The following is a 20,761-nucleotide window of genomic DNA, read 5'->3' as shown; positions in this document are numbered from 1 at the left end:
TCACACCGAACTGTATGTACAGTAATGCGTTACAATGTTTTGTTGCACATTGCATTTGCAGCGTTGGCTGATGCTTTCACCAACCCTAAACGTGTTTATATTCAGAGCTGAGGTTCAGATTGGTGTGCATGGGCTTTTAGTGCACTGTCATTCTTCATTGGGGTCACGCAGCCGTATACAAACACTGCATGCTGGGATATTTTTATCAGGAGATGTGCTTTCTGTCAGAGTGCTTCTGTCCCGAGCGCTTTCGCTTTTACAGAGGAACAGACAAAAGCTTTGGATAAAAAAAGAGGACTAATATGTGGATGGGTTTGTTCCAAAAAACAGAGAGCTGCCTGGGATTTTTAAAAGAAATTAAGACTTCTATTCATTAGGGATGCATTCAATTGATCAAAATTGAGAGTAAAGACATTTATGATGTTGCAAAAGATTTCTGTTTTAAATGAATGCTGTTCTTTTGAACTTTTTATTTATCTGTGAACACTGGTAAATAAAATATTTCATGGTTTTCACAAAAATATTGTGCAGCACAACTGTTTTCAACTTTGATAATAATCAGAAATGTTTCTTGAGTAGCAAATCAGTATATTAGCCTCCTGAGACCTGAGAAAAAATAATAACATTTAAAAATTGGTCAGATTTAAATGATAATTACAAAATATTATCAGATTTCCATGAGAGTGTCACTAAATTAAATTCAAGGATCATGTGACACTGAAGACTGGAGTAATGATGCTGAAAATTCAGCTTTGATCACAAAAATAAATTATATTTCAACACATATTCACATAGAAAACTGTTTTTCTAAATTCTAATATTATTTCAAAATTTTACTGTGTTTTTTATTTTAAAAATTCTGTTTCAGTGTGTATATCCTCACATTACAACCACATATCAAATGCTGTCTCCGTAGGGCGCTCACTAGGTTTTGGAACGGAGCCTGTTTTTGTGATTTGCACAACATGAGTACGTGCTGATAAGCCATAACATAATGCTCCAAACATCAGTTTGCCTTCATCTATAAATATTTAATTTGTCCGTCTTTCCTCAGTCGCTTTTCATTGCATTGCATTGTTTAGAGCATTTAAAAAATGTAATAATAATAATAATATTTTTTTTAAATGATATTTCATTTATAAGTTATGCTGTGTCCTTGGACTAAATTTAAAATAAATAAATAAATAAATAAATAAAAAGACATGAATGAACATGCATAGGCAAAAACGATTGATTTTATTTTTTTAATCACCAATACATTTCTAGTTTGCAGTATTTTTATTTTATTTTTTTACCAAACTTTGTATAAAGATGAGTCTCAACTACGCTATAACAGAATGGTTTTGCATACTATTTTTCTTCATGCAAAATGTGTAAAATGGCCATAAATGGGTTTACTCATTATATACAATGTATCTATAAATTAAATCTAATAATTAATGTGTAATGAAAAAAAGTGTAATAATGGGAGTAAAAATTGGCAAGATTTTCATGATAATATGTAATATTTCATAACAATATTGAAATGTAATTTCTTTCCTTATTCATTTGTTGTGTCTCCCAAAATGCGTAATAGACATGCTTTTAGTCCTTGAGGGCATGTATGAAATCAACGTCCTATTTTAAAACAGAAAGTCAGATTTTGATTTGAAACCCCATAACATTTATGAAACATATTAAAAAAATTAAATAATAATACATTTCCATAAGAGTGTTAATATTAATATTAGACATTTTAGACACCAAGGAGAGGGAGTGGTCATGGTAAAATGTCCAAATATTTAGTATGTGCTCTGTACAGGACATCCAAACTTAAAACTGTGGCATGTCTCAGAGAAATTCACTAAAATATAATGTCCTCATATGAGCATGCACAAACACAAGCATATGATATGTGCTTGTAATGTGAGGAAATGCTCACCAAAGCAGAATTTATTTGATTAAAAATACAGTAAAAAAAGAATGCAGGGTCTCAGGAGGTTATAATGATTTCTGAAGGATCATGTGACACTGAAGACTAGAGTAATGATGCTGAAAATTCAGCTTTGTTCACAAATATAAATTATATTTGAACACATATTTACATAAAAAACAGCTTTTCTAAATTCTAAAAATATTTTAAAATTTTACAGTATTTTTAATCAAATGAATTCTGCTTTGGTGAGCACATCCTCACATTACAAGCACACATCAACAGTGTTGGGGAAAGTTACTTTTAAAAGTAATGCATTACAATATTGAGTTACTCCATAAAAAAGTAACTAATTACGTTACTTTGCTACTTTTTATGGAAAGTAATGCGTTACGTTATTTTTGCGTTGCTTTTTAAATCTGGGCAGGGCTTGCTTGTTTGTTTTTAATATAAAAAGTTATTTTTTGGCAAATGTAAAAGCCTTTTCACACCAAAAGCCTCAGGCTTAGAGAAAAGTAAATTGAGGTCTGTACAGTAGACCACAGAAGAAAAATGTCAGCTCTTCAGCAATAAAAAAACGGAAAACAAATGTTCGATTATCTTGAGTAATTTTTGCTTATTAGTATGGATGAATTGGATCATCGAAGGTCGGCAGCAAAGACATTGGTTAATAAAATGGGATTAAATACATAAAGGATATTTATATTTGTATTTAACATATTTAATTGAATTTCACTGTTTTATTCATTTTGAAGAACACTGTATCTGTTTTTTAATAAGTGAGATGAATTAATGCATGTTCACATTTATTCTAGAACTAAAGTAACATCTTACAATTTCTCTCAACATGGGGACAAGAGAGATTTTAATCAATAAATTGGGAAAAATTAATTGGCGTTACTGATTTGAAAAAGTAACTCAGATATTTTTTTTGTCAATTAAAATGTAATGCATTACTTTACTAGTTATTTGGAAAAAGTAATATTATTACGTAACTTGCATTACTTACAAAGCATTACCCCCAACACTGCATATCAAATGCTGTCTACTTAGGGCGCTCACTAGGTTTTGGAACGGAGCCTGTTTTTGTGATTTGCACAACATGAGTAAGTGCTGATAAGCCATAACATAATGCTCCAAACATCAGTTTGCCTCCATCGATAAATATTTAATTTGTCCGTCTGGTTTCCTCAATAGCTTTTAAAATACTCATGCGGCGCTTCCGCTCTATGAATTACTGGATGTTCCCATCATTCCAGACGGAAGAGTAAACACACATCCATTACACTCTAGATTCAAATGAACATCTCAAACTAAATCACTCCGACTGTAGAGATGTTCACCGCCGCCGTTTAATGACTTTCTGTTGCGCCTCCAGCAAAGTGAACATTATCACACTTGTCCCAGTCTCTTGTGTTTATAAGAGTGTGAAGGATTTGAATATTTAATGAGCTACAGTATTAGAACCTTCCAGTTGGACAGGAGGAGTTTAATATCGACCAATCAGAGCTCATGAAGTATTTGCATGATGTTTAAAGGAGGAAATATGAAACATATGAAACTCTTTCTGTTGATACTAATCAGAAATGTTTCTTGAGCAGCGAATAGATTTCAATAAATTGAAATATTTAAAAAAATATATTTACCAAGCTCTTTAGCACAATGACCACCAGAGGTCAAAGGTCAAATGAGGTAGCATGAGAGGTCACAATATTAAACAAAAGTCTGAAATATCAAAGACAAATTAAGATAAATTATTGCATTAAATTAACTTGAAAAATAAATGAAATGTAATTGTTCTAAACTTGTGTGACTGATTATGGAACATAAAAGATTTTCATTTTATTTTTTTTACAAACAATGGAAGTGAAGAGAGACTGAGGCTTTAAACTTTGAAAATGGCCAAAAGTAAAAACAAAATAAAATAAAATAAAATAATAAAGCAAAACAAAATAAAAAATATAAAATAAATAAATAAATGAAACAAAACAAAACACAAAATAAAATAAAATGAAACAAAACAAAACGAAAAAAATAAAAAATAAAAATAAAAAAAAATTACAAATAAATAAAACAAAACAAAACAAAAATAAAATAAAATAATGAAACAAAACAAAAAATAAAACAAAACAAAAAAAGTAAAAACAAAATAAAATAAAATAAAATAATAAAGCAAAACAAAATAAAAAATATAAAATAAATAAATAAATGAAACAAAACAAAACACAAAATGAAATAAAATGAAACAAAACAAAACGAAAAAAAAAAATTAAATAAAACAAAACAAAAAATAAATAAAAAAAATAAAATACATAAAACAAAATAAAAAATTACAAATAAATAAAACAAAACAAAACAAAAATAAAATAAAATAATAAAACAAAATAAAAAACAAAACAAAACAAAACAAAACAAAAAACAAAATAAAACAAAATTAAAAATAAAAATAAATAAAACAAAACAAAACACAAAATAAAACAAAATAAAACAAAACAAAACACAAAAACAAAGTAAAATAAAACAAAACAAAAAACAAACAAATAAATAAATAAAATATCCTGAAAATACTTATAAAATAGACAAATTTTAATTTTGACTTTAAAAATACTACATCTGACTTAAAATGTGTTGGGATAAATATTTGTTACAGTCAGTGCTGGGTAGATTGCTTACAAATTACCAGAGAGACATTGTGTTCAGTAACGTAATTCATTACATTACATATTTCTGGTAATATAATCAAATCACTTTTGGATTACTTTTGACCAAACTCATTCATTGCATTGCTTTAAATAGGATAATATTGTCTCATAATGATACAAAAACACAAACAAAATGTATCACATTCATTGTTATTAACAACATGAAGTGCATTAAATATTATATTACGTCGAAATTTGACAAACTGCAGGGAGTTTATGAGTTTAATGAAAAGCTAATCATTAATGAAATCATTAAAAAGTAAAATATATGTTTTTAAAATTTCAACAATAAAACAAATCACTTTATTAAAAAATAAATATTCTAGGTGTTTACCTGCATGTGATTAATATGTAGTCTTGTAATCAACAAAAAAGTAACTGTAGTCTGATTACGAGTGTTTTAAAAAGTAATATAATCTAATTACAAGTATTTAATTTTTGAAATCTGATTACATAAACCAGATTACAAGTGATCGGTTATTACCCAGCTCTGATTACAGTATACACTAGAAGTCAAAAGTTTTTTTTTATTTTTAAAAGATTTTCACTAAGCCTGCATTTATTTGATCTAAAGTACAACAAAAACAAGAAAATTTTAAAATATTTTTACTATTTGAAATAACTGTTTTATATTTGAATATAATTTTAAATTAAATTTATTCCTGCGAATTCAAAGCTGATTTTTTGCATCATTACTCCATTCTTCAGTGTCACATGATCCTTCAGAAATCATTCTAATATTCTGATTTTCAGGTTTCTTTGATGAATAGAAAGTTCAGAAGAACAGCATTTATTCTAAAACAGAAATCTTTTGTAACATTATAAATGTCTTTATCATCACTTTTGATCAATTTAAAGCATCTTTGCTAAACAATAATAATAAAGTATTCATTTCTAAAAAAAAATAAAATAAATAATAATAATAATAATAATGACTCCATGCTTTTAAAGGGTATAGTGTACACTGAAAAAAAAATCATTGAATTTGCAAATTTTTTTTAAGGTAAGTGGTCGCAATCAATTTATCTTAGATACATTTAAATAAACAAATTTAGTTAACTAACTTTCAATATTTTTGTTTTTACGTAAATGCATCTAAAATAAATTGATTGCAACCACTTACCTTAAAAAAAATTAGTAAATTCAATGAGTTATTTTTTTTTTCAGTGTATAATGTTACAAAAGCTTTCATATTTCAGATAAATGCTGATCTTTGTATCTTTCTATTTAATAATGAATCCTGTTTTAAAAAATGTTCTCAACTGTTTAAAATATTGAAAATATTAATAATATTAATAATAATAATAATGACTCCATGCTTTTAGAGGGTAAAGTGTACACTGAAAACAAAAAATTCACTGAATTTACATTTTTTTTAAGGTAAGTGGTTGCAATCAATTTATTTTAGCTACATTTAAATAAACAAAATTAGTTAACTAACTTTCAACATTTTTGTTTTTACGTAAATGCATCTAAAATAAATTGATTGCAACCACTTACCTTAAAAAATGTTAATAAATTCAATGAGTCATTTTTTTTTTCAGTGTATAATGTTACAAAAGCTTTCATATTTCAGATAAATGCTGATCTTTGGATCTTTCTATTCAATAATGAATCCTGTTTTAAAAAAGGTTCTCAACTGTTTAAAATATTGAAAATATTAATAATAATAATAATAATAATAATAATAATAATAATAATAATAATTCTTGAGCAGCAAATCAGCATGATTTCTGAAGGATCATGTGATACTGCAGACTGGAGTAATGATGCTGAAAATACAGTTTTGATCACAGAAATAAATTACATTTTAAAATATATTCAAATAGAAAGCAGTTATTTTAAATATATTTAAAATAACTGCTTTCTATTTGAATATATTTTAAATATATATATTATAATAATATATTAATAATAATATATTATATTTTATATTATATTATAATATATAATATATTATATTATAATATAATAATATATTATATTTTACTATAGTAAAAATATATTTCAAAATTTAACTGTTTTTGCTGTACTTTGTATTAAATAAATGCAGGCTTGGTGAGCAAAAGAGACTTCTTTAAAACATAAAAATCTTACTTTATAAAAACCTTTGACTTGTAATTCAGAAAATAGTCAAATGTGCATGTGTATATATGTATAATGTGTATGAAATGCACACAATAGTCAAATAGTACAGCGATGCCATAGAAGAACCATTTTTGGTTCCACAAAGAACCATTCAGTCAAAGGTTCTTTAAAGAACCATCTCTTTCTTACCTTTTTATAATCTTTCACCACAAAGAACGTTTTGTGAAACAGAAAGGTTCTTCAAATATTAAGGTTCTTTATGGAACCATTTAGACAAATAAAGGTTCTTCTATGGCATCGTGAAGCACTTTTATTTTTAAGAGTGTAGTGCAATTTCACTTTTTTCACTGTTTCCTAACTAGTTGAAATATATTTCAAATGCATTTGTGTGCTACACTGTGTTATAAAATCAAAACCTTCACTAGAGGAATGTTGTAACCCTAAATGCTTCGACTGCAAAATTTTTCCAATTTGTACCCTGATGCAAACTTTGCCTAAAAGGGTGAAAAACTAATGCATTATGAATATCAATGCTTGGATTTCTGAGTTATTTCATAAAATGTTTTGCATAAAATAGAAAATAAAGAGCCAGATTTTCGATTGACCACCTTTAAATGACACCATAAAAACAATGCATTGCAAACTGTTTTGTGTTTGAGGTGATTTTTTGGATATGTAAGCATCATCATGTGTGACTCATCAGAATGTGACGCCAGACGGATGAAAGAGACATCAATGATTTAGTGAAAGCGGCTCCAGTGCATGCTGTTTTCATGCTCTGAACTCAAATTGCAAACTTTTTAAAGCGCCTCTAGTGTGCTTTAGGCACAAACCCACATAAACCCCACTATCATCTTCATCAGCTTCATCCACAGCACTGACCTCACACTTCTACAGCGCTCCAATCATTCCCTCCACAGGGATGTTCTTTAATAAATAGCTGTAAGCCTTGAAGCCTTGAGAAAATCAGTAAAACAAGAGAAAAATATGAACGTCATCAAATGCATTATTGCATGAGAAACGGCACTATAATATAAAACTGAAACTGTAATTTCAATATCTTTTGTCCAAAATGATGCTTTATGTTAGCTTTTAAATGGCCTGTTATTCGATTCTGCAGCCATTTCCACAGATTCAAATTACATTTGCATTAAAACGTTTTAAATGCATGGAAACTTTAAGTGCCTCTGCTGTGCTTTTTATACTTTATAAATGCATCATTGAGATGTTGTGGAAGTATTTATAAACAGCAGGTTCCTGTTGTGACAACTTACCCCACATAGTGTGACAACATGCCCCTGCTTTATGTTAATTAGCTTTTAGAATGTAAAGTAAATACTGATTTCTTTTAACTCAAAAATAGATCTTATTCAGAAAATATTAATTGAAGTAAAAGCAGTGTGACAACTAGCCCTGGACTCAAAATCATACAAACAAACAGAGATATTTTTGAATTTCGATTACAATAATAATAATAATTATTATTATTAGTCAAATAGTACAGTAATTTTTATTATATACATTCTTCTTCTTTAATCCTGAATTAGTATATTATATTATTATCATGGTGAATATTATTATTAAATATCATATTATTGTTTTCATTGTTATTTAACATTGAATTTTTATTATTATTTAAAGTTTAATTATTATTATTATTATTATTATTATTGTTGTTATTTAATATCTTACCATAATTCTTTTATTATTTAATGCTGAATTATCATTAAGTAATGCTCAATTATTATTATTATTATTATTATTATTATTATTTAATTTAGAAATATTATTATTACTTAATTTCTAATGGTTATTTTAGTATTATTTAATTCTTAATTGTCATTATTATTATCATCTATTGTTGTTTTCATAATTTATTATTTAATATCTAATTATTGTTGTTTTCATTATTTAATATTGAATTATTATTATTATTATTTCATGAAGAATAATCATTATTATTATTTAAAGTTTAATTATTATTATTATTGTTGTTGTTGTTGTTGTTATTTAATATCTTACCATAATTCTTTTATTATTTAATGCTGAATTATCATTAAGTAATGCTCAATTATTATTATTATTATTATTATTATTATTATTATTTAATTTAGAAATATTATTATTACTTAATTTCTAATGGTTATTTTAGTATTATTTAATTCTTAATTGTCATTATTATTATCATCTATTGTTGTTTTCATAATTTATTATTTAATATCTAATTATTGTTGTTTTCATTATTTAATATTGAATTATTATTTAATATCTAACTTATTGTTGTTTTCATTATTATCTAATATTGAATTGTTATTATTATTTAATATCTAATTATTGTTTATTATTATTTCATTCCAAGTTGTCATTATTAATATTATTATTTAATATCGTACTATCATTCTTTTTTATTATTTAATGCTGAATTATCATTATGTAATGTTCAATTATTATTATTTAATTCTGAATTGTCATTATTATTAATATATGATTATTGTTGTTTTCATTATTTAGTATTGAATTATTATTATTATTATTTCATGAAGAATAATCATTATTATTATTTAAAGTTTAATTATTATTATTATTATTATTATTATTATTATTATTATTATTGTTGTTATTTAATATCTTACCATAATTCTTTTATTATTTAATGCTGAATTATCATTAAGTAATGCTCAATTATTATTATTATTGGTCCGTGTACTTTTTCGTTCATTCATTATTCAATTTCGGAATGAAAGATGAAATTTAAAAAAGGGTGCAGCTTGGTTTTTTGTTTAAAAGAAAAAAAGCAGAAATGGCTGTATTTTGTTTTCCAAATGTATTGTTGTCATCAAATAATAGTAATAGAAAATTGGACGCATTTCCGATCGTTTTTTAATTTGTAATATTTATTTGTACATTTATTGTATTTCATTTGACTGATCATATCTTTACCCGGAAGTAAATTACACCGTCGAGCGGGTATCAATTATTATTGTCTAGTATCACTAAAAATACTACTAAGATCCATATTGCTATCACACGGGCCAATGGCAATTAAATGCACGGATGCATAGTCAGATAATGAATGAAATACAACTGTTCACGAACAGAAGATTGTATTTGACTCATGCTGCATACGCAATGACAATTATGCCTACTGTAAATATAGATTTACAACTACGATTAGAGTTGTTGGCATAAAATGCACCGTGAACATTCACACGTTTGCCTAGCTGTGATAGGCTACAATTTATCTCCATTAATACTATTTTCTCAATTCTGCGCATATATTTTCACTTACCTTACATCAATTGCTCGATCAATATTATCATCACATATTTTACATTTGTAACTGTAGGTACCACAAACAATTGAATATAGCTAAGTTTGTGTATTTTTACAGGTAGTAAAATACTGTGTGTGCTGCTTATAAACACCAGAGAGATAATGATTCATGAAAAAGATGGTCTTTACTCATCTCACTTGCACAAAATAAATGCAGTAATAGAAATTACAGAAACACACAAAATACACTGAAATACACTGAGAATTATATGCATTTAAAAATTTTGTTGAAGTCATCCCCCCGGATCTTCTGCATCCACTCAGCCCGTACGCAGCGTCAACGGGGAATGCGACGAAACGGTACTAAAATGCACAGAACAATGAAGTGCTGAGTCTCCTCTCTTGAATCCTAAAAACACTCAATGTGAAAAAATATCTCTGTGACGACAAAATCATGGATCAGATTCATTACATGTTGTTTAAAGGGCCAAAACGGGTCAGCCTCCGAGAAGTGACAAGTTCTCGTTATTGTTATTAAGTTATTGACAAGTGGTTAGGTTTAGGGCAGGGGTTGGGTTACGTGCTCGTAAATGTGTCTGTTGTGACTGTTTGCATTGAAAAATCACACCCCAATACATATGCAATAATGGCAATATTATTACCCAATATATCATTTAATCATGACGATAAAATTCACAGTGCCTTTCGCGTCAGCTTATTGATGCCAAGGGTTTCTTATTTAAAGTAGTGGAGGACCCTGCACGTCCAAAAATGACGCTGAAGGGGTACCCTGTGCGTCAAAATGCGACGCCAAAGGGTCCTGGCCAAACGTCAATATGTGACGACTAGGGAGTGAGACTGTGTTGCGCGAGCGCACATTCAGTTCTGCAGGCCTGGTGCTATGCGTATTTAAATCTCCTCTGATGCGCATTTTCCTGCATTAGCCAAAATCATGACAATCAACCACATCCAGTCATATGTGAATTAATGTAAATATTCGCTAAAAACACACAATAAAGACAGCAATGATGCAGTCAGGACTGTGGCACCGGCTTGCTTTGAAATGTATTTGGTGATTGCGCCTGATGCGTGTGCGCCCGCGTCTCCCGCACCTAAGTCATTTTAAACAGTAGGCCTACATAATAACGAAAACAATACCTTACAAATAAAAAGGAGCCGATTTTTATGATCAGAACTTCCTTAAACCAGTGAACCTGTAAACCTTTCAGTCCAAGTAAACGAATTCGTTCAAATAGAAAGTTTAAAACGATATTCATAAATGAAGCATATACCCACTTTTCTTCCGGCACCACTAACGTTACACCACTGATTATCTTGTTATTAATATGATTTGATTCATGGTTCATATTCATAATCGTACAGTATGTTGTTGCCAGTTTAAAGGGCGATGTTTCCAAGCACTTTCGGGCTAAAAAAAAGCTGTTTTCATTTGCATTACAATGCATAGTATGTTTATTTAATGGTCGCTGGTGCGGGGCGGGTTGTAAAAATAGACACAGTGGTGCGGGGCAGGCTGGCTCGGGCCAAATAATTTCATAATTGCGGGACCCGCGGGTTGAAAAAAAAAACCCAACCATCACTATGGGCCAGTACTTCAGGTGAAAACTTCCGGTGATCTGACAGCGAGAGCGAGAGACAACAGCGACCGAGTTCCATTACCACAGAGATATTTTTTCACATTGACTGTTTTTAGGATTCAAGAGAGGAGACTCAGCACTTCATCGTTGTGTGCATTTTTGTACCGTTTCGTCGCATTCCCCGTTGACGCTGCATATACGGGCTGAGTGGATGCAGAAGATCCGGGGGGATGACTTCAACCCCACCAAATTTTTAAATGCATATAATTCTCAGTGTATTTCAGTGTATTTTGTGCATTTCTGTACTTTCTATTACTGCATTTATTTTGTGCAATTGAGATGAGTAAAGAAAGACCATCTTTTTTATGAATCATTATCTCTCTGGTGTTTATAAGCAGCACACACAGTATTTTACTACCTGTAAAAATACACAAACTTAGCTATATTCAATTGTTTGTGGTACCTACAGTTACAAATGTAAAATATGTGATGATAATATTGATCGAGCAATTGATGTAAGGTAAATGAAAATATATGCGCAGAATTGAGAAAATAGTATTAATGGAGATAAATTGTAGCCTATCACAGCTAGGCAAACGTGTGAATGTTCACGGTGCATTTTATGCAAACAACTCTAATCGTAGTTGTAAATCTATATTTACAGTAGGCATAATTGTCATTGCGTATGCAGCATGAGTCAAATACAATCTTCTGTTCGTGAACAGTTGTATTTCATTCATTATCTGACTATGCATCCGTGCATTTAATTGCCATTGGCTTGTGTGATAGTAATATGGATCTTAGTAAGTAATACTACTAGACAATAATAACTGATACCCGCACGACGGTGTAATTTACTTCCGGGTAAAGATAGGATCATTCAAATGAAATACAATAAATGTACAAATAAATATTACAAATTAAAAAACGATCGGAAATGCGTCCAATTTTCTATTACTATTATTTGATGACAACAATACATTTGGAAAACAAAATACAGCCATTTCTGCTTTTTTTCTTTTGAACAAAAAACCAAGCTGCACCCTTTTTTAAATTTCATCTTTCATTCCGAAATTGAATAATGAATGAACGAAAAAGTACACGGACCATTATTATTATTATTATTGTTATTATTATTATTTAATTTAGAAATATTATTATTACTTAATTTCTAATGGTTATTTTAGTATTATTTAATTCTGAATTGTCATTATTATTATCATCTATTGTTGTGTTCATAATTTATTATTTAATATCTAATTATTGTTGTTTTCATTATTTAATATTGAATTATTATTTAATATCTAATTATTGTTGTTTTCATTATTATCTAATATTGAATTGTTATTAATATCTAATTATTGTTTATTATTATTTCATTCCAAGTTGTCATTATTAATATTATTATTTAATATCGTACTATCATTCTTTTTTATTATTTAATGCTGAATTATCATTATTATTAATATATGATTATTGTTGTTTTCATTATTTAGTATTGAATTATTGTTATTATTATTTAATGAAGAATAATCATTATTATTATTTAAAGTTTAATTATTATTATTATTATTATTGTTGTTGTTGTTGTTATTTAATATCTTATCATAATTATTTTATTATTTAATGCTGAATTATCATTAAGTAATGCTCAATTATTATTATTGTTATTATTATTATTATTTAATTTAGAAATATTATTATTACTTAATTTCTAATGGTTATTTTAGTATTATTTAATTCTTAATTGTCATTATTATTATCATCTATTGTTGTTTTCATAATTTATTATTTAATATCTAATTATTGTTGTTTTCATTATTTAATATTGAATTATTATTTAATATCTAACTTATTGTTGTTTTCATTATTATCTAATATTGAATTGTTATTATTATTTAATATCTAATTATTGTTTATTATTATTTCATTCCAAGTTGTCATTATTAATATTATTATTTAATATCGTACTATCATTCTTTTTTATTATTTAATGCTGAATTATCATTATGTAATGTTCAATTATTATTATTTAATTCTGAATTGTCATTATTATTAATATATGATTATTGTTGTTTTCATTATTTAGTATTGAATTATTATTATTATTATTTCATGAAGAATAATCATTATTATTATTTAAAGTTTAATTATTATTATTATTATTATTATTGTTGTTATTTAATATCTTACCATAATTCTTTTATTATTTAATGCTGAATTATCATTAAGTAATGCTCAATTATTATTATTATTATTATTGTTATTATTATTATTTAATTTAGAAATATTATTATTACTTAATTTCTAATGGTTATTTTAGTATTATTTAATTCTTAATTGTCATTATTATTATCATCTATTGTTGTTTTCATAATTTATTATTTAATATCTAATTATTGTTGTTTTCATTATTTAATATTGAATTATTATTTAATATCTAACTTATTGTTGTTTTCATTATTATCTAATATTGAATTGTTATTATTATTTAATATCTAATTATTGTTTATTATTATTTCATTCCAAGTTGTCATTATTAATATTATTATTTAATATAGTACTATCATTTTTTTTATTATTTAATGCTGAATTATCATTATGTAATGTTCAATTATTATTTAATTCTGAATTGTCATTATTATTAATATATGATTATTGTTGTTTTCATTATTTAGTACTGAATTATTATTATTATTATTATTTCATGAAGAATAATCATTATTATTATTTAAAGTTAAATTATTATTGTCGTTATTATTTTTTAATATATAAATATATTTTTTATTATTTAATTCTGAATTATCATTAGTATGTAATGCTCAATCATTATTATTTTATTAGTTACTATTCAATAATAATAATAATAATATTATATTATTATTAATAATCCTGCAGGATTCACAAAGAAACATAAAGCAGAAGCAGACCTGCGGCATACACTTCAATAATCCACACAGATGTGTCAAATAATCCAAACACGGCGTTTAAGCAGCTTAAAATGTAGAGATGTTTTGAGTGAGTGCAGCATGTACAGTCATGTTTGATAAAGGCATTACTGAAGCCTGAGGAAGCAGCCAACTCTGAGTGAACAGCGCCACCTGCTGGCCGCAGCAAACACACTCAACACGGACCAATGATTCTGCTTCTGAGGTTAATTGTCTATTGATTTCATTTCCTGACCTGACTGCCGTCCAGAAACAATAGATTAAACAGACAATAAAACATGAGCTGCTTATCTTAATATAAACTCAAACATTTCAGAAACCTTGTTTCAATCTTCCTGTGATTTTTGGAAAGTTTCTGGAAATGTTCCACTCCTTTGCAACCCTAGTAATTTCCCATATTCTCTAGAGTTTTGAAATAGGATCTCAATAATGACTGAAACCATGCTCATGTTTGACAAATCCCAAAGTCTAGAGATCTCAATATAAACTCAAACATTTCAGTTTTAGCTTTTATTTACTATGTTAGTCATTTTAGTGCTAAAAATGATTTGATTGTAACAGATTCATTGCAATTTATCAAAGAATCCTGAAGAAATATTCTCAACTGTTTTAAATATTGATAATAATAATAATAATAATAATAATAATAATAATAATAATAATAATAATACAAATCTTGAATGACAAATCAGTATATTAGAATGATTTCTGAAGGGTCATGTGACACTGAAGACTGGAGTAATGATGCTGAAAATTCAGCTTTGATCACAGAAATAAATTACATTTTAAAATATATTCAAATGAAAAACAGTTATTTTAAATAGTAAAAATATTATCAAATTTTACTGTTTTTGCTGCACTTTGGATTAAGTAAATTAAGGCTTGGTGAGCAGAAGAGACTTCTTGAAAACATTAAAAATCTTACTTTTCAAAAGCCTTTGACTTGTAGTCTCAACATGGACCAATTTACCAAAACATAAAAAGAAGCAAACATTAAAAAAAAAAAAAAAAAAAAAACTTTTGAAAATTTACTGTAAATTTCGGAAACATTTCAGGATTTTTTTTTTTATCTTCCTGGGATTTTTTCTGGAAATTTACCGGAAATTTTCCATTCTTTTGCAACCCTATAGTAATTTCTCATATTCTCATTATTGAGTTTTGAAATCTCAATAATGTCTGAAACCATGCTCATGTTTGACAAATCCCAAAGTCTAGAGTTTATCTCAATATAAACTCAAACATTTCAGGTTTAGTTTTTATTTACTATGTTAGTCATTTTAGTGCATTTTATTGTAATATATTCATTGTAATTTATAATAGAATCCAAAAAAAAAAGTTCTTGTTTGATCGTTTGATGTTTGTAATTTTACTGCTTCAAATGAAACAAATTAAATAAAAAAACATTACATTTTAAATGTTTTAATGCTGAGTTATTATTATTTCATGCTGAATTATCATTATAATATAATGTTAAATTATTATTATTATTTAATATCTTCTTCTTCCTCTTATTATTATTATTATTATTATTATTATTATTATTTAATATCTTCTTCTTCTTCTTCTTCTTCTTCTTCTTCTTCTTCTTCTTCTTCTTATTATTATTATTATTTTATGATTGTTATTTAATATAGAATTATTATTATTATTATTTAAAGCTAAATTACCATTTCATTTAATGCATTTAATTATTATTGTGTAACTCTGAATTATTATTATTATTATTATTATTTAACATCTAATTATTGTTGTTTGTATTATTATTATTATTATTTAATTCTGCATTATTAATATGATTATTTTAATATGGTATTATTGTTATTGTTATTTAATACTGAATCATTTTTTATTGCTGAATTATCATTATTATTATTATTATTATTATTATTATTATTATTATTATTATTATTATTTTTATGTAATTCTTAATTATTATTAACATTATTATTATTAAATCCTGAATTATCATTATTATTATGTAATGCTAAATTATTTCTTCTTATTATTATTATTTAATATCTAATTATTGTTGTTGTTGTTTAGTTTTGAATTATTATTATTATTATTATTAAATACCTAATTATTGTTGTTTCTATTATTATTATTTAATACAGAGTCATCATTATTATTATATAATGTATTATTATTATTATTATTATTATTATTATTTAATCTCTAATCATTGTTGTTTTTATTATTATTATTATTTAATTCTGAATTATTATTATTATTTAGTATTTAATTATTATTATTATAATTAATATTTGACCAATTTTAAAGTCTGAAATCAAAAGTCAGAGATGACAATGTGAACTAAAATATCAAACATTGCTTCAAATAAAACAAGTTGAATAAAAATGTTTTTGAGTTCTTCATTCATGTTATTTTCAGGTATCAAAAAGGTTTTAGGTTTAATCTTAGTTCATGATAACAACCCTGCTGCATATGCTACATTGTTTGGAAATATAATATAACATAATATAATATAATATAATATAATATAATATAATATAATATAATATAATATAATATAATATAATATAATATAATATAATATAATATAATATAATATAATATAATACAATATAATATAATATAATATAATAATATATATGTGAACTCCAACATTTGTCATCAAACATCAACTCATCTGAGCTGCTTTCCATATTATTTGTACAGCTCTGTAAATCTCCTGAGCACCAAAAGAACAATCAAACACCAGTTTCCACGCGTCTGTGCGTCTAAACGTCACATTAGTGATAAACGCCGTAAGCTGTATCATCTGTCTTTATTAATTTCAGCGACGCTCTCCAACAGATTCATAATTAAAATCCAGTCGAGGAATGATTCCTCAGGTGATGTTTGTCTCTAATATGATTACGACATCCATACACATGATATCAAGAGTTTTCTGCTCATTATCAGGATCCTTATTCAATCTGTTAGTGTTTAATTAGGCCTAATGAGTGATGCTGCAGTCCTGTGATTCCCATTACACTACATTCATACTCATGATCTGAAGACAAATCACTCTTTCTCTCTTTTTTGTTTTGTTTTTATATAAATCTAAATCTAATGACAAAATAACCTAAACCTGATGCAATAAAATAATGTTGTTGTTTTTAAATTTAATATAACTGTTATTATTTATTTGATTCATATTCATATTTTTTTAATATTTTGATTTAGCTTTTACTGTTGCATTTCAGTGTGCAATTTGTTTATTTCTATTTATTTATTTATTTATTGTAAATTTGATATGTGCTTTTAGAACTTTTTTATCATTATTATCATGTAATGTTGAATTTATCATTATAATTATTATTATTATTATTATTTAATATTGTATTATTGTTACTGTTATTAAATATTTAATTATTATTATTATTATTTAATGCTGAATTATCATTGTTATTATGTAATATTGAATTATCGAACTATTGTTATTATTATTATTATTTAATTCTGAATTACTGTTATTGTTGTTATAATTACATATTGTTTTCATAATAATTAATATTATTATTATCATTATCATTATCATCACCATCATTACTATTATTATTATTATTATTATCTAATATATAATATCTAATATCTAATACATTTTAAATTGTGAATTATAATTATTATCATGTAATGTTGAATTTATCATTAATATTATTATTAAATATTTTATTATTTTTATTGTTATTTAATGCTGAATTATCATTATTATGTAATGCTGAATTATTATTATAAAATTCTGATGTACTGTTGTTGTTATTATTATATATGTATCGTTTTTATATTATTATATTTTATATATTTATTATTATTATCTAATATATTATTGTTTTTTAAATCCTGAATTATCATTATCATCATGTAATGTGAAATTTATCATTATTATTATTATTAAATATCATATTATTGTTATTTAATATTGAATAATAATAATAATAATTATTATTATTATTATATGCTGAATTATCATTATAATTATGTAATATTGAATAACTAATATTATTATTATCTAATATCTTATTGTTTTTGTTTTTTTACCTTTTTACCATTATCATTATTATTGTAACAAACTGGACTTGACAACAGCGTGGATAGATCCAATTGCAAGCTTTATTTTTTACAGATCGTGGTCAAACAGGCAGAATCCAATATCAGCAAACAGGAATGTCCAGGGCAAGACAAAAGAGTAATCCGGAAATACAGACGTGAGTCTAAATCCAAGTGAGCAGAATAAACAAGACAATGAAACCAGGAAAAACTATGCTGCCCTACAAAGCAAAAAGGCAGTAACTACGCCGAGTGCAGAACTGAGAAAAATGACTTTAAAGTTATCCTGTCATGCAGCCTGTTATCCAATGTTAAAACCGTCCCATGAGGATGCCGCGAAATCACACACATTTGAGATAAGATATTTTGTCACATAACAAAGGATGCCTTGAATGTCATGAAAATGATAATAACTCATTTTTGACCAAAAATGCAGTTACTGCCTTTTTGCTTTGTAGGGCAGTATGGCTATGGCTAAGACTATGACTATGAAAACAGGGCAATGAAACAAGGAAAACGCTTGGTAGAGTCCGCAAGAGCAAAACAATACTACATGTTGAATTTATTATTGTTATTATTATTATTACTTAATATTGTATTTTTTTTTATTTAACATTGAGTTCTTGTTATTATTTAATGTTAAATTATCATTATTACGTAATGTTGAATTATTATTATCTAACTATTATCATCATTACAGAAAATGATGCAGAAACCCTGTATTTTGCCATAATTTTGGCTTCTGTTTTGAGATGCACTTAATCTCAGTATTTAGCACTGATATCAATATTTAGTACATCTAAACTTAAGATGAGAAATACAGACAATGCTGCACTGATTACTTCGAATTCAAACACTACAAACCCTTAAAAGACTAAATCAAGGTGCAAATACTTACCAAACACATAATGTTGAAGACTACAGCTCCTGTTTAAACAGAAAAAAGCCTGTTTGCCAAGCATTCGATTTAGTTGCACATTTCAAAAGAACTATAAATCATGCACAATGATGGCCTCCTAAATGTAGCTTCTGCTCAAATCAGCCATTATTTCTCCTGAATGTCTGTTGCATACTAATGAACATACTCCGCTGCAAAAACCAGCCGACGCGTTTGATAATGTCTTTTAACTTCCCACAGCTGTGTTATTGAGTGTTTTGATAATTCGAGCTCCTCCAGTAGACTTTCAAGACTATTTCTTCAATCTTTGGCTCAGTGTGGTGATATTGTTCAGTGTTGTGCTACATTTCATGAATATAAATAGACATGTTTATCTTAGGTGTTTAATAAAACACGGTAATCACGTAACTTACGTGCTGATGCTTTTCCTGTTGTTTTGCGGCTCCCTGAAGGTGAACTTCATTATTTGTCTGCTTCTCGTGCTCAGGAAACCTCACGTTCATTTTCACGCTGAAAGCTGTCACTTCATCTCTCAGCGTCAGTCCATTAGTGCTGGAGGAGTGAAATACAGCTGGGACTCTGTCAAACTTGTGTTAGAGTAATTAAAATATTGTAATATGCAACTGTTTATGATTCACTGGCTGGCATTAAACTTTAATTATGATGCATGATGATTCACATCATGAGCAGTCTAATTGTTTCCTTGATCTTTTAAAATAAGTGATATGAAATCTTGCTGGAACTGCACACATTTATATGTTAATCCATATTCACTAGACTGAAGGAGAAAAGACACTATTACTGCTAAACACTGAAAAAAGAACTGCTACTGCAGCACACATACTGTAAAAATAACCAGGGCTGTCAATTTAATCCATTAATCGAATTAATTAGTTACCGAAAAATAATGCGTTAAATAGTTTTAACATCATGTAAATAATTAGATTTAATTTTTGATCATTTATTGTTATACTTTGTTATTTTTTGTTAAATTTTTATGCACTTTTGTATTTTTTAATTATTCAATTTTCTAATTTAATTTAATTTAATTTAATTTAATTTAGCAGTTCATTTAGTTTAACATTTCTTATTTTGTTCAGTTTAGGTTTTTCGTCTAAAGTTTGATTTCAGCTTTATTTCAATTAACAAAAATGTTTTAGTTTTAGCTTTAGTTAACAATAATAGCTCCATACGTTTTATTGTATGAACATGAGAACCATAGGTATTTTGGATAATAAAATAAATAAAAATACAATGTAATTTATTTTATAAAATGTAAAATAAATCAT

This window comes from Garra rufa, chromosome 2 (genome assembly GCF_049309525.1).
Source record: "Garra rufa chromosome 2, GarRuf1.0, whole genome shotgun sequence".
Taxonomy (NCBI): domain Eukaryota; kingdom Metazoa; phylum Chordata; class Actinopteri; order Cypriniformes; family Cyprinidae; genus Garra; species Garra rufa.
The sequence above is the reverse complement of the archived record's forward strand: the minus strand, read 5'-3'. Positions refer to the sequence as shown.